General features: G+C 50.2%; 12 non-coding genes and 1 pseudogene across 12 annotated transcripts; 12 read left to right on the forward strand and 1 right to left on the reverse strand.

The window, feature by feature from the left end:
* Positions 1–4702: 4702 nt before the first annotated feature.
* Positions 4703–4867, reverse strand: LOC135014760 (U1 spliceosomal RNA). The gene has a single exon (XR_010213158.1). It is a non-coding gene; the product is annotated as a U1 spliceosomal RNA (small nuclear RNA).
* A 2887-nt stretch (positions 4868–7754) lies between these two features.
* Positions 7755–7918, forward strand: LOC135014766 (U1 spliceosomal RNA). The gene has a single exon (XR_010213163.1). It is a non-coding gene; the product is annotated as a U1 spliceosomal RNA (small nuclear RNA).
* A 152-nt stretch (positions 7919–8070) lies between these two features.
* Positions 8071–8212, forward strand: LOC135014753 (U1 spliceosomal RNA; annotated as a pseudogene).
* A 692-nt stretch (positions 8213–8904) lies between these two features.
* On the forward strand, positions 8905–9068 carry LOC135014787 (U1 spliceosomal RNA). The gene has a single exon (XR_010213183.1). It is a non-coding gene; the product is annotated as a U1 spliceosomal RNA (small nuclear RNA).
* Positions 9069–9220: 152 nt separating this feature from the next.
* Positions 9221–9383, forward strand: LOC135014724 (U1 spliceosomal RNA). The gene has a single exon (XR_010213133.1). It is a non-coding gene; the product is annotated as a U1 spliceosomal RNA (small nuclear RNA).
* Positions 9384–10055: 672 nt separating this feature from the next.
* On the forward strand, positions 10056–10219 carry LOC135014801 (U1 spliceosomal RNA). Its single transcript, XR_010213196.1, has one exon. It is a non-coding gene; the product is annotated as a U1 spliceosomal RNA (small nuclear RNA).
* Positions 10220–10371: 152 nt separating this feature from the next.
* On the forward strand, positions 10372–10534 carry LOC135014738 (U1 spliceosomal RNA). Its single transcript, XR_010213145.1, has one exon. It is a non-coding gene; the product is annotated as a U1 spliceosomal RNA (small nuclear RNA).
* A 671-nt stretch (positions 10535–11205) lies between these two features.
* Positions 11206–11369, forward strand: LOC135014798 (U1 spliceosomal RNA). Its single transcript, XR_010213193.1, has one exon. It is a non-coding gene; the product is annotated as a U1 spliceosomal RNA (small nuclear RNA).
* A 152-nt stretch (positions 11370–11521) lies between these two features.
* On the forward strand, positions 11522–11684 carry LOC135014725 (U1 spliceosomal RNA). Its single transcript, XR_010213134.1, has one exon. It is a non-coding gene; the product is annotated as a U1 spliceosomal RNA (small nuclear RNA).
* Positions 11685–12357: 673 nt separating this feature from the next.
* LOC135014799 (U1 spliceosomal RNA) lies at positions 12358–12521 on the forward strand. Its single transcript, XR_010213194.1, has one exon. It is a non-coding gene; the product is annotated as a U1 spliceosomal RNA (small nuclear RNA).
* A 153-nt stretch (positions 12522–12674) lies between these two features.
* On the forward strand, positions 12675–12837 carry LOC135014739 (U1 spliceosomal RNA). The gene has a single exon (XR_010213147.1). It is a non-coding gene; the product is annotated as a U1 spliceosomal RNA (small nuclear RNA).
* A 671-nt stretch (positions 12838–13508) lies between these two features.
* LOC135014793 (U1 spliceosomal RNA) lies at positions 13509–13672 on the forward strand. The gene has a single exon (XR_010213188.1). It is a non-coding gene; the product is annotated as a U1 spliceosomal RNA (small nuclear RNA).
* Positions 13673–13824: 152 nt separating this feature from the next.
* Positions 13825–13987, forward strand: LOC135014756 (U1 spliceosomal RNA). Its single transcript, XR_010213154.1, has one exon. It is a non-coding gene; the product is annotated as a U1 spliceosomal RNA (small nuclear RNA).
* The last annotated feature ends 475 nt before the right edge of the window (positions 13988–14462 follow it).

Raw genomic sequence — 14462 nt, forward strand, 5'->3', positions numbered from 1 at the left:
CTGTTGTTGCTGCTGGGAGTCGATCGTCATCCCAGAGGGGAAGTCGGAAGACCACTTGTACTACTTCCAGTAGGCAATTGACAGTCCAACAGTCCTTTGCGAGGAAGATGAAATATCACAGCAGTCATCCTGCTGCAAAGCGGATAACTCAGGTCTTGTCAGCCTGGGTGGTGAGAAACGTGGTTCCGGTATCCATCGTTAATTCAGAGGCAACTAGAGACTTGATTGAGGTACTGTGTCCCCGGTACCAAATGCCATCTAGGTTCCATTTCTCTAGGCAGGCGATACCGAAAATGTACACAGACCTCAAAAAAGAGTCACCAGTGTCCTAAAAAATGCAGTTGTACCCAATGTCCACTAGTCCACATGTCCGTGGTTAAGTGGAGCAGGGCAGACTCAGGGCTATATGACTGTGACAGCCCACTGGGTAGATGTATTGCCTCCCGCAGCAAGAACAGCAGCGGCGGCACCAGTAGCAGCATCTCGCAAATGCCAACTCGTTCCTAGGCAGGCTACGCTTTGTATCACCGCTTTCCATAAGAGGCACACAGCTGACAACCTCTTACGGAAACTGAGGAACATCATCACAGAATGGCTTACCCCAATTGGACTCTCCTGGGGATTCGTGACATCGGACAACGCCACCAATATTGTGCGTACATTACATCTGGGCAAATTCCAGCACGTCCCATGTTTTGCACATACATTGAATTTGGTGGTGCAGAATTATTTAAAAAATGACAGGGGCGTGCAAGAGATGCTGTCGGTGGCCCGAAGAATTGCGGGCCACTTTCTGCATTCAGCCACCGCGTGCCGAAGACTGGAGCACCACCAAACATTCCTGAACCTGCCCTGCCATCCTCTGAAGCAAGAGGTGGTAACGAGGTGGAATTCAACCCTCTATATGCTTCAGAGGATGGAGGAGCAGCAAAAGGCCATTCAAGCCTATACATCTACTCACGATATAGGCAAAGTAGGGGGAATGCACCTGACTCAAGCGCAGTGGAGAATGATTTCAACGTTGTGCAAGGTTCTGCAACCCTTTGAACTTGCCACACGTGAAGTCAGTTCAGACACTGCCAGCCTGAGTCAGGTCATTCCCCTCATCAGGCTTTTGCAGAAGAAGCTGGAGACATTGAAGGAGGAGCTAAAACAGAGCGATTCCGCTAGGCATGTGGGACTTGTGGATGGAGCCCTTAATTCGCTTAACCAGGATTCAATCTGTTGAAATCAGAGCAATACATTTTGGCCACCGTACTCGATCCTAGATTTAAAACCTACATTGTATCTCTCTTTCCGGCAGACACAAGTCTGCAGAGGTTCAAAGACCTGCTGGTGAGAAAATTGTCAAGTCAAGCGGAACGTGACCCGTCAACAGCTCCTCCTTCACATTCTCCCGCAACTGGGGGTGCGAGGAAAAGGCTAAGAATTCCGAGCCCACCCGCTGGCGGTGATGCAGGGCAGTCTGGAGTGAGTGCTGACATCTGGTCCGGACTGAAGGACCTGGCAACGATTACTGACATGTCGTCTACTGTCACTGCATATGATTCTGTCACCTTTGAAAGAATGGTGGAGGATTATATGAGTGACCGCATCCAGGTAGGCACGTCAGACAGTCCGTATGTATACTGGCAGGAAAAAGAGGCAATTTGGAGGCCCTTGCACAAACTGGCTTTATTCTACCTAAGTTGCCCTCCCTCCAGTGTGTACTCCAAAAGAGTGTTTAGTGCAGCCGCTCACTTTGTCAGCAATCGGTGTACGAGGTTACTTCCAGAAAATGTGGAGAAGATGATGATCATCAAAATGAATTATAATCAATTCCTCCGTGGAGACATTCACCAGCAATTGCCTCCAGAAAGTACACAGGGATCTGAGATGGTGGATTCCAGTGGGGACGAATTAATAATCTGTGAGGAGGGCGATGTACACAGTGAAAGGGGTGAGGAATCGGAGGATGATGAGGTGGACATCTTGCCTCTGTAGAGCCAGTTTGTGCAAGGAGAGATTGATTGCTTCTTTTTTGGTGGGGGCCCAAACCAACCAGTCATTTCAGTCAGCCGTGTGGCAGACCCTGTTGCTGAAATGATGGGTTCGTCAATGTTTTTCTTTTCAATCTAAGCCCCTGCAGTTTTCTGTAAGAATCTGCTTCGCTATGATGATCAACAAGTCACAAGGGCAAACACTCAGGGCTGGAGGCGTAGATCTTAGGACCAGCTGCTACAAGCATGGCAAAGGTGTCACTATCATTGGTGACACCCAGAGAGGCAGCGAGGGAGATTGTAATGCAGTGCGCGCAGATAAGCAGCGCAATGGTAAAAAGGAGTCATGGTCTCATAGGTAGGGGTGTGGCCTGTTGGCCTGAATCTCCATTTTGTTGCTCCGGGTATCCCGGGGGTTGGGGGCTGCACCCGGGGACTAGTGTGTGAGTGGTGCTGGCTCCTGCACAGTGACAGAAACCGGGTGTTGCACGTAATGTCACAGTGAAACACCCATATTCTGTCATTGAAGAGGAGCCGGCACTTTGGTGTCACCCCCCTTGGCGGGTGACACTCGGGTGTGGGCCGCAACCCCATTGTGATGCCACTGACCCATGGGAAGCTTTACGTGGCTTACCCATGTGTTAGTAGCCCCAAGCATCTTTTGTGTTAGTCCCTGAAGAAAAACTTCAAATATTTACAAATACATTTTGTAATCAATGGGCCTAATTCAGTAAGGATTGCAAATTCCGCTAAGTAACAGAATTTGCAATCCTTTGGTTCACATGCTGGGGCCACCCAGCATGCCGCCTCCCTTCTTGACCACGCTGAAATTGCAGTCGCAGTGCAGTTCAGCGTGATCATAAAAAATGGGTTAGCCTCCAGTTGGTGCAGACTGTATGTGTGCGCAGGAAGCCGCCACCATTCTTGTGATCGCAGCTGCTGCATGTGATGTCATGCAGCCGCTCTGACCACGCCTCCTGTTTCTCCGTTGCCGACCCCATTTTGAAGCCCTGCCCATGCACCGCTCCATCTCCGACTTAGAAATGGAGTGTTGCTGACCCCCCCCCCCCCAGCACCGATTGACAGTCAGAGGCGATCGCATTATCTGCGGGGTGCCGCAGAAAATGCAGGTGCATGCGTATGCTCTTAGCAATTTTTGCAGTTGGATTGCTTATTGCGATTGCAATCCAACCTGAATCAGGCTCTATTACCTATCACAATGCACTGCGGGTAGTACAAAATGGGGTTAATATAAGAGAAAACCCCCCAGATCTGTGCTCCTTAACTGTCCCTGGTGGCTAGTGTAGCGGCTGCCCAGTAATCAGTGTCCACGCCAGTGCGCACATGGCCCGCCCCCTACAGCCACGCTGGATCACGGTATAGTGCGGGCACAGAAGTACCTTACCTCCCTTTCATCAGCGGCCTCGTGATCCCGGAGGGCGGTGTGTGTGTGACTGACCTTAGGAAGAAACCGGAGCCTCCGCTGCAGTGACCCAGCAACCAGGGCACGGGAGTATACTGTGCCGCTGGGAGTGATGGAGCTGCAGTAAAGATGTCTATCAGACCTAGCCTGCTGCAGCCCTTGTAGATTCTTATAAAAAAAAGTTCTTCTTTTCTTGTCAAAATTAATAGCTAAGAATAGGCTGCCTGAGGCAGCCCCCTGTTAAGTGGCCTGCTACTGAAGGCACCAACTACAAACTAGGCTCATGGAAGCGAGGTTATAGAGGAGGGGGCGCTGAGCATCTTGGGAACAGTCAAAAGCTTTGAGCCTGTTGGTGCCTCAGATCAAGATCCTACTCTACACCCCAATGTGAATCCTTGTGGAGTCCAGTGTACCCCACAGAAGAAATGAATGTGTCACACCCATTAGCAGCAACATTAGAATAGCTGCTGATGGGCACAATTGAGAAAGGAAGGGGGGAAAACATTTGAATCCAGCACATATATGTAATTTGAATATGTAATTTGTACCTTCCTACTTTAAAATGTAATGGATGAACCTCACCCTATGAGAACTATCTTCATGATCAAGAGATCTCATACGCAAGAAAAGCATGTGTTGAGATAGGGCTGTGGAGGGCGGCTGCTCGGGCACACCCCCGTCAAGTTAAGGAGATTCAACTGAGGAAGCACAAGAAAACTCTTGTCTGGGGACAACAACTGCAGGGAGACCACATATTTTCAGATAAACATGAGAGGGCGGAAGGCTGCCTAATACTGAAGCACCCACAAACATCAAACCATATGCAACAACTAGTGCAAGCATTCCTGGGGAAAGGTCTGCAGCAGACGGATTTGCATACGGTGATGTCATCCAAGCAGTGGGCCAAAGTTGGCTGGAACCCTCATCTGCATATGAAAAGAGAAAAGGGGCGCTTGGATGACCCCTAGTTCGCATTGAACACCCCCACCCTCCTTCGGTGTGGGGCTCATGTTGGCCATGCCCCTGCCCCTGAAGCATTCAAGCTGATTTCTTGCAGCAGCTGGGCACTGTAACAGCTCCAGAGCTGCTCTGTAAGGCAAGTAAAAGGGCGTGGGCCCTGCAGCACTACCTGTAGTTCGCATTGTGCGTTGGAAGGCACAAAGTAAGCAGACGGGAGAAGTCAGGATAGTGCGCAAGGGCATAGAAGGGAGGGGCTCAAGAAAAGAGAAGTGGAAACAGACAGCAAACTAGGCTGGAGAGAGACCTGAGACAAAGAGATCTGAATTATACCAGAGCCAACCAGGGGAAAGCACAAATGCAGTCCCCCCCCTACCACAAATTATGCAGTCGAGTTTCCCACATTTGGGGAAATCACAGAGGTCAGCATACCCAGAATGCAATGAATGAACCTCACCCTGGGAAAACAATCTTCATGACCATGGTATCACCTATGCAAAATAAGTATGATTTGAGATAGGGCTGGGGAGGGCCGCTGCTCAGGCACACCTCCGTCAAGTAAAGGAGATTCAACTGAGGCAGCACAAGGGAACTCTCATCTGGGGACAACAACTGCAGGGAGAACACATTTTCAGACGAATGTGGGAGGGCAGAAGGCTGCCTAATACTGAAGCACCCCCCAAACAACAAACCAAATGCAACAACTAGTGCAAGCATTCCTGGGGGAAGGCCTGCAGCAGATGGATTCGCATATGGTGATGTCATCCAAGCAATGGGCATAGTTGGCTGCAACCCTCGTCTGCATATGAAAAGAGAAAATGGTCACGCAGGGCATGGCGGCCTTTGTGGGGTTGCGCTTGGATGACCCCTAGATCGCTTTATACACCCCCATCAGTGTGGGGCTCATGTTGGCCATGCCCAAGCCCCTGAAGCATTCAAGCTGATTTCTTGCAGCAGCTGGACCCAGTAACAGCTCCAGAGTTGCTCTACAAGACAAGTAAAAGGGTGTGAGCCCTGCAGCACCACCTGTAGTTTGCATACACACATATATAGGACAGCATCTCTTATATGCCCCAGGGGCAATAAAATAGTAGCCTTATCTAGGGTATCCGTCCATGCCGCTACAGCACTACACACCCAGGCCGACGCAATTGCCGGTCTGAGTAAGGTACCTGAATGTGTATAAATGGACTTCAGGGTAATCTCCTGTTTGCGGTCAGCAGACTCTTTGAGGGAAGCCGTATCCTGGGACGGGAGGGCTACCTTCTTGGATAAGCGTGTTAATGCTTTGTCCACCCAAGGGGAGGATTCCCATCGTAACCTATCCGTTGATGGGAAAGGATACGCCATAAGAATCCTTTTGGAAATCTGCAGGGGATTCCCAAGCTTTTTCACATAACTCGTTCAGCTCGTGTGAGGGTAGAAAGGTTACCTCAGGCTTCTTTACCTTGTACATATGTACCCTCTTGTCAGGGATAGGGGGCTCCTCTGTGATGTGCAAAACATTTTTTATTGCCATAATCATATATCAAATGTATTTTGCCAATTTTGGCTGTAACTTTGCATCATCGTAATCGACACTGGAGTCAGAATCCGTGTCGGTATTTGTGTCAACAATCTGGATAGTGGGCGCTTATGAGACCCTGACAGTCCCTGCGACATAGGATCAGGCATGGGTTGAGACCCTGACTGTCGCAAAGCTTCAGCCTTGTCTAATCTTTTGTGCAATGAGTTTACACTAGCATTTAAAACATTCCACATATCCATCAAATCAGGTGTCGGCGGAGACACCACATTCATTTGCTCCCGCTCCTCTCTAATATAGCCTTCTTCCTCAGACATGTCGACACACGCGTACCGACACACCACACACACAGGGAATACTTTTACTGAAGACATTTCCCCCCCAAGGCCCTTTGGAGAGACAGAGAGAGAGTATGCCAGCACATACCCCAGCGCTATATAACCCAGGAATAGCACAGTAACTTAATGTTTGTACAGTAGCGCTGCTGTATGTAATTTGCGCCAAATTATGTGCCCCCCCCCTCTCTTTTCAACCCTCTTGTCTACCGTGGTATAAGCAGGGGAGAGTCCGGGGAGCTTCCTCTCAGCGGTGCTGTGGAGAAAAAATGGCGCTGGTGAGTGCTGAGGGAGAAGCCCCGCCCCCTCGGCGGCGGGCTTCTGTCCCGTTTAAACTGTACAATTGGCGGGGGCTCATACATATATACAGTGCCCAGCTGTATATATGTTATATTTTTGCCAAAAAGACGTTTATATTGCAGCCCAGGGCGCCCCCCCTGCGCCCTGCACCCTTACAGTGACCGGAGTATGTGAGGTGTATGGGAGCAATGGCGCACAGCTGCAGTGCTGTGCGTTACCTCAATGAAGATCATGAAGTCCTCTGCCGCCTCTGAAGTCTTCTTTTCTTCCTATACTCACCCGGCTTCTATCTTCCGGCTCTGCGAGGGGGACGGACGGCGATGGTGAGATCCTGCGTACCAATCCCTTTGGAGCTAATCCCTTTGGAGCTAATGGTGTCCAGTAGCTTAAGAAGCAGGACCTTGCAACTCGGAGAGTAGGGCTGCTTCTCCCCCCTCAGTCCCTCGATGCAGGGAGTCTGTTGCCAGCAGTGCTCCCTGAAAATTAAAAACCTAACAAAATACTTTCTGTCAGAAAGCTCAGGAGAGCTCCTGAAAAGCACCCAGTCTCCACTGGGCACAGTATCAAACTGAGGTATGGAGGAGGGGCATAGAGGGAGGAGACAGTGCACACCCAGAACTAAAGTCTTTCTTAAAGTGCCCATGTCTCCTGCGGAGCCTGTCTATCCCCATGGTCCTTACGGAGTCCCCAGCTTCCTCTAGGACGTTAGAGAAAATAGGATTTTAATACCTACCGGTAAATCCTTTTCTCTTAGTCCGTAGAGGATGCTGGGCACCCGTCCCAGTGCGTACTGTGTCTGCAGTTATTAAATGGCCCTTAACTCCAGAACATTTATGTGGAGACAACTTTCCCGACTTGACCATCTTCCTTGGACGTTTTCCCCCTGTGTGACTGCTCCCCAGCCTCGGAGGGTTGCATCCATGGTCCCTAGGATCCAGTCCTGGATCCCGAACCTTCGCCCCTCTAGGAGGTGAGAACTGTGCAGCCACCAATGGAGTGAGATTCTGGTCTTGGAAGACAGGATTATCCTCCGGTGCGTGTGTAGGTGGGATCCGGACCACTTGTCCAACAGGTCCCACTGGAACAGTAAAGACACGCCCATCCCGACGAAGCCACACCCCCTATTTTGCGGCGCGCGCACATTTATCCCTTTAATAGTGCCAATTGTGGGGAGCGCCAACGAATTTTTTGGCTTGGGGGAGAAAAATTTCTAGTTACGCCACTGATCCCAAATCATACTTATTTTGCATAGGAGATACCATGGTCATGAAGATTGTTCTCCCAGGGTGAGGTTCATTCATTGCATTCTGGGTATGCTGACCCCTGTGATTTCCCCAAATGTGGGAAACTCGACTGCATTATTTGTGGTAGTGGGGGACTGTGTTTGTGCTTTCCTCTGGTCAGCTCTGGTAAAAGTCAGATTTCTTTGTCTCAGATCTTCCTCTAGCCTTGTTCTTCTTTCGAGAGTTCCCTTGTGCTGCCTCAGTTGGATCTCCTTCACTTGACAGGGGGGTGCCCGAGCAGCGACCCTCCCCAGCTCTAGCCCAACTCCTACTTACCTGCCAGGTGAGATACTATGATCATGAAGTTGCTTCTCCCAGGGCAAGGCTCACCCATTGCACTCTGGGTGTGCTGCCCCTGCGATTTCCGCAAATGTGGGAAACTTGACTGCATAATTTGTGTTTCCCCTGGTCGGCTCTCATATGATTCAGATCTCTTTGTCTCAGGTCTCTCTCCAGCCTAGTTTGCTGTCTGTTTCCACTTCTTTTTTCTTGAGCCCCTCCCTTCTATACCCTTGTGCACTATCCTGACTTCTCCCATCTGCTTACTTTGTGCCTTCCAATGCACAATGCAAACTACAGGTAGTGCTGCAGGGCCCACACCTTTTTACTTGCCTTACAGAGCAGCTCTGGAGCTGTTACAGTGCCCAGCTGCTGCAAGAAATCAGCTTGAATGCTTCAGGGGCTGGGGCATGGCCAACATGAGCCCCACACCGAAGGAGGGTGGGGGTGTTTAATGCGAACTAGGGGTCATCCAAGCGCCGCAAAAGGCCGCCATGCCCTGCATACCCCTTTTCTCTTTTCATATGTAGATGAGGGTTCCAGCCAACTTTGGCCCACTGCTTGGATGACATCACCGTATGCAAATCCGTCTTCTGCAGACCTTCCCCCAGGAATGCTTGTACTAGTTGTTGCATTTGGTTTGTTGTTTGGGGGTGCTTCAGTATTAGGCAGCCTTCTGCCCTCCCATGTTCATCTGAAAATATGTGTTCTCCCTGCAGTTGTTGTCCCCAGATGAGAGTTCCCTTGTGCTGCCTCAGTTGAATCTCCTTTACTTGACAGAGATGTGCCTGAGCAGCGGCCCTCCCCAGCCCTATCCCAAATCATACTTATTTTGCATAGGAGATACCATGGTCATGAAGATTGATCTCCCAGGGTGAGGTTCATTCATTGCATTCTGGGTATGCTGACCCCTATGATTTCCCCAAATGTGGGAAACTCGACTGCATTATTTGTGGTAGTGGAGGACTGTGTTTGTGCTTTCCTCTGGTCAGCTCTGGTAAAAGTCAGATTTCTTTGTCTCAGATCTTCCTCTAGCCTTGTTCTTCTTTCGAGAGTTCCCTTGTGCTGCCTCAGTTGGATCTCCTTCACTTGACAGGGGGGTGCCCGAGCAGCGACCCTCCCCAGCTCTAGCCCATCTCATACTTACCTGCCAGGTGAGATACTATGATCAGGAAGGTGCTTCTCCCAGGGCAAGGCTCACCCATTGCACTCTGGGTGTGCTGCTCCTGTGATTTCCCCAAATGTGGGACACTTGACTGCATAATTTGTGTTTCCTCTGGTCGGCTCTCGTATAATTCAGATCTCTTTGTCTCAGGTCTATCTCCAGCCTAGTTTGCTGTCTGTTTCCACTTCTTTTTTCTTGAGCCCCTCCCTTCTATACCCTTGTGCACTATCCTGACTTCTCCTCCCGTCTGCTTACTTTGTGCCTTACAATGCACAATACGAACTACAGGTAGTGCTGCAGGGCCCACACCCTTTTACTTGCCTTACAGAGCAGCTCTGGAGCTGTTACAGTGCCCAGCTGCTGCAAGAAATCAGCTTGAATGCTTCAGGGGCTGGGGCATAGCCAACATGAGCCCCACACCGAAGGAGGGTGGGGGTGTTTAATGCGAACTAGGGGTCATCCAAGCGCCGCAAAAGGCCGCCATGCCCTGCATACCCCTTTTCTCTTTTCATATGCAGATGAGGGTTCCAGACAACTTTGGCCCACTGCTTGGATGACATCACCGTATGCAAATCCGTCTTCTGCAGACCTTCCCCAAGGAATGCTTGTACTAGTTGTTGCATTTGGTTTGTTGTTTGGGGGTGCTTCAATATGGCAGCCTTCTGCCCTCCCATGTTCATCTGAAAATATGTGTTCTCCCTGCAGTTGTTGTCCCCAGATGAGAGTTCCCTTGTGCTGCCTCAGTTGAATCTCCTTTACTTGACAGAGATGTGCCTGAGCAGCGGCCCTCCCCAGCCCTATCCCAAATCATACTTATTTTGCATAGGAGATGTCATGGTCATGAAGATTGTTCTCCCAGGGTGAGTTTCATTCATAGCATTCTGGGTATGCTGACCCCTGTGATTTCCCCAATTGTGGGAAACTCGACTGCATTATTTGTGGTAGTGGGGGACTGTGTTTGTGCTTTCCTCTGGTCAGCTCTGGTAAAAGTCATATTTCTTTGTCTCAGATCTTCCTCTAGCCTTGTTCTTCTTTCGCGAGTTCCCTTGTGCTGCCTCAGTTGGATCTCCTTCACTTGTCAGGGGGGTGCCCGAGCAGCGACCCTCCCCAGCTCTAGCCCAACTCCTACTTACCTGCCAGGTGAGATACTATGATCAGGAAGGTGCTTCTCCCAGGGCAAGGCTCACCCATTGCACTCTGGGTGTGCTGCTCCTGTGATTTCCCAAAATGTGGGACACTTGACTGCATAATTTGTGTTTCCTCTGGTCGGCTCTCGTATAATTCAGATCTCTTTGCATCAGGTCTCTCTCCAGCATAGTTTGCTGTCTGTTTCCACTTCTCTTTTCTTGAGCCGTTCCCTTTTATGCCCTTGCGCACTATCCTGACTTCTCCCGTCTGCTTACTTTGTGCCTTCCAACGCACAATGCGAACTACAGGTAGTGCTGCAGGTCCCACAACCTTTTATTTGCCTTACAGAGCAGCTCTGGAGCTGTTACAGAGCCCAGCTTCTGCAAGAAATCAGCTTGAATGCTTCAGGGGCTGGGGCATAGCCAACATGAGCCCTACACCGAAGGAGGGTGGAGGTGTTTAATGTGAACTAGGGGTCATCCAAGCGCCGCAAAAGGCCGCCATGCCCTGCACGCCCCTTTTCTCTTTTCATATGCAGACGAGGGTTTAAGCCAACTTTGACCCACTGCTTGGATGACATCACCATATGCAAATCCATCTGCTGCAGGCCTTCCCCCAGGAATGCTTGCACTAGTTGTTGCATTTGGTTTGTTGTTTGGGGGTGCTTCAGTATTAGGCAGCCTTCTGCCCTCCCATGTTCATCTGAAAATATGTGTTCTCCCTGCAGTTGTTGTCCCCAGATGAGAGTTCCCTTGTGCTGCCTCAGTTGAATCTCCTTTACTTGACAGAGATGTGCCTGAGCAGCGGCCCTCCCCAGCCCTATCCCAAATCATACTTATTTTGCATAGGAGATGCCATGGTCATGAAGATTGTTCTCCCAGGGTGAGTTTCATTCATTGCATTCTGGGTATGCTGACCCCTGTGATTTCCCCAATTGTGGGAAACTCGACTGCATTATTTGTGGTAGTGGGGGACTGTGTTTGTGCTTTCCTCTGGTCAGCTCTGGTAAAAGTCAGATTTCTTTGTCTCAGATCTTCCTCTAGCCTTGTTCTTCTTTCGAGAGTTCCCTTGTGCTGCCTCAGTTGGATCTCCTTCACTTGACAGGGGGGTGCCCGAGCAGCGACCCTCCCCAGCTCTAGCCCATCTCATACTTACCTGCCAGGTGAGATACTATGATCAGGAAGGTGCTTCTCCCAGGGCAAGGCTCACCCATTGCACTCTGGGTGTGCTGCTCCTGTGATTTCCCCAAATGTGGGACACTTGACTGCATAATTTGTGTTTCCTCTGGTCGGCTCTCGTATAATTCAGATCTCTTTGTCTCAGGTCTATCTCCAGCCTAGTTTGCTGTCTGTTTCCACTACTTTTTTCTTGAGCCCCTCCCTTCTATACCCTTGTGCACTATCCTGACTTCTCCTCCCGTCTGCTTACTTTGTGCCTTACAATGCACAATACGAACTACAGGTAGTGCTGCAGGGCCCACACCCTTTTACTTGCCTTACAGAGCAGCTCTGGAGCTGTTACAGTGCCCAGCTGCTGCAGAAATCAGCTTGAATGCTTCAGGGGCTGGGGCATAGCCAACATGAGCCCCACACCGAAGGAGGGTGGGGGTGTTTAATGCGAACTAGGGGTCATCCAAGCGCCGCAAAAGGCCGCCATGCCCTGCATACCCCTTTTCTCTTTTCATATGCAGATGAGGGTTCCAGACAACTTTGGCCCACTGCTTGGATGACATCACCGTATGCAAATCCGTCTTCTGCAGACCTTCCCCCAGGAATGCTTGTACTAGTTGTTGCATTTGGTTTGTTGTTTGGGGGTGCTTCAATATTAGGCAGCCTTCTGCCCTCCCATGTTCATCTGAAAATATGTGTTCTCCCTGCAGTTGTTGTCCCCAGATGAGAGTTCCCTTGTGCTGCCTCAGTTGAATCTCCTTTACTTGACAGAGATGTGCCTGAGCAGCGGCCCTCCCCAGCCCTATCCCAAATCATACTTATTTTGCATAGGAGATGCCATGGTCATGAAGATTGTTCTCCCAGGGTGAGTTTCATTCATTGCATTCTGGGTATGCTGACCCCTGTGATTTCCCCAATTGTGGGAAACTCGACTGCATTATTTGTGGTAGTGGGGGACTGTGTTTGTGCTTTCCTCTGGTCAGCTCTGGTAAAAAGTCAGATTTCTTTGTCTCAGATCTTCCTCTAGCCTTGTTCTTCTTTCGAGAGTTCCCTTGTGCTGCCTCAGTTGGATCTCCTTCACTTGACAGGGGGGTGCCCGAGCAGCGACCCTCCCCAGCTCTAGCCCAACTCCTACTTACCTGCCAGGTGAGATACTATGATCAGGAAGGTGCTTCTCCCAGGGCAAGGCTCACCCATTGCACTCTGGGTGTGCTGCTCCTGTGATTTCCCAAAATGTGGGACACTTGACTGCATAATTTGTGTTTCCTCTGGTCGGCTCTCGTATAATTCAGATCTCTTTGCATCAGGTCTCTCTCCAGCCTAGTTTGCTGTCTGTTTCCACTTCTCTTTTCTTGAGCCGTTCCCTTTTATGCCCTTGCGCACTATCCTGACTTCTCCCGTCTGCTTACTTTGTGCCTTCCAACGCACAATGCGAACTACAGGTAGTGCTGCAGGTCCCACAACCTTTTATTTGCCTTACAGAGCAGCTCTGGAGCTGTTACAGAGCCCAGCTTCTGCAAGAAATCAGCTTGAATGCTTCAGGGGCTGGGGCATAGCCAACATGAGCCCCACACCGAAGGAGGGTGGAGGTGTTCAATGTGAACTAGGGGTCATCCAAGCGCCGCAAAAGGCCGCCATGCCCTGCACGCCCCTTTTCTCTTTTCATATGCAGACGAGGGTTTAAGCCAACTTTGACCCACTGCTTGGATGACATCACCATATGCAAATCCATCTGCTGCAGGCCTTCACCCAGGAATGCTTGCACTAGTTGTTGCATTTGGTTTGTTGTTTGGGGGTGCTTCAGTATTAGGCAGCCTTCTGCCCTCCCATGTTCATCTGAAAATATGTGTTCTCCCTGCAGTTGTTGTCCCCAGATGAGAGTTCCCTTGTGCTGCCTCAGTTGAATCTCCTTTACTTGACAGAGATGTGCCTGAGCAGCGGCCCTCCCCAGCCCTATCCCAAATCATATTTATTTTGCATAGGAGATACCATGGTCATGAAGATTGTTCTCCCAGGGTGAGGTTCATTCATTGCATTCTGGGTATGCTGACCCCTATGATTTCCCCAAATGTGGGAAACTCGACTGCATTATTTGTGGTAGTGGGGGACTGTGTTTGTTCTTTCCTCTGGTCAGCTCTGGTAAAAGTCAGATTTATTTGTCTCAGATCTTCCTCTAGCCTTGTTCTTCTTTCGAGAGTTTCCTTGTGCTGCCTCTGTTGTATCTCCTTCACTTGACAGGGGGGTGCCCGAGCAGCGACCCTCCCCAGCTCTAGCCCAACTCCTACTTACCTGCTAGGTGAGATACTATGATCATGAAGGTGCTTCTCCCAGGGCAAGGCTCACCCATTTCACTCTGGGTGTGCTGCTCCTGCGATTTCTCCAAATGTGGGAAACTTGACTGCATAATTTGTGTTTCCCCTGGTCGGCTCTCGTATAATTCAGATCTCTTTGTCTCAGGTCTCTCTCCAGCCTAGTTTGCTGTCTGTTTCCACTTCTCTTTTCTTGAGCTGCTCCCTTCTATGCCCTTGCGCACTATCCTGACTTCTCCTCCCGTCTGCTTACTTTGTGCCTTCCAATGCACAATGCAAACTACAGGTAGTGCTGCAGGGCCCACACCTTTTTACTTGCCTTACAGAGCAGCTCTGGAGCTGTTACAGTGCCCAGCTGCTGCAAGAAATCAGCTTGAATGCTTCAGGGGCTGGGGCATGGCCAACATGAGCCCCACACCGAAGGAGGGTGGGGGTGTTTAATGCAAACTAGGGGTCATCCAAGCGCCGCAAAAGGCCGCCATGCCCTGCATACCCCTTTTCTCTTTTCATATGTAGATGAGGGTTCCAGCCAACTTTGGCCCACTGCTTGGATGACATCACCATATGCAAATCCGTCTTCTGCAGACCTTCCCCCAGGAATGCTTGTACT

Source organism: Pseudophryne corroboree, unplaced genomic scaffold, assembly GCF_028390025.1.
Source record: "Pseudophryne corroboree isolate aPseCor3 unplaced genomic scaffold, aPseCor3.hap2 scaffold_288, whole genome shotgun sequence".
In the NCBI taxonomy this organism is placed as follows: domain Eukaryota; kingdom Metazoa; phylum Chordata; class Amphibia; order Anura; family Myobatrachidae; genus Pseudophryne; species Pseudophryne corroboree.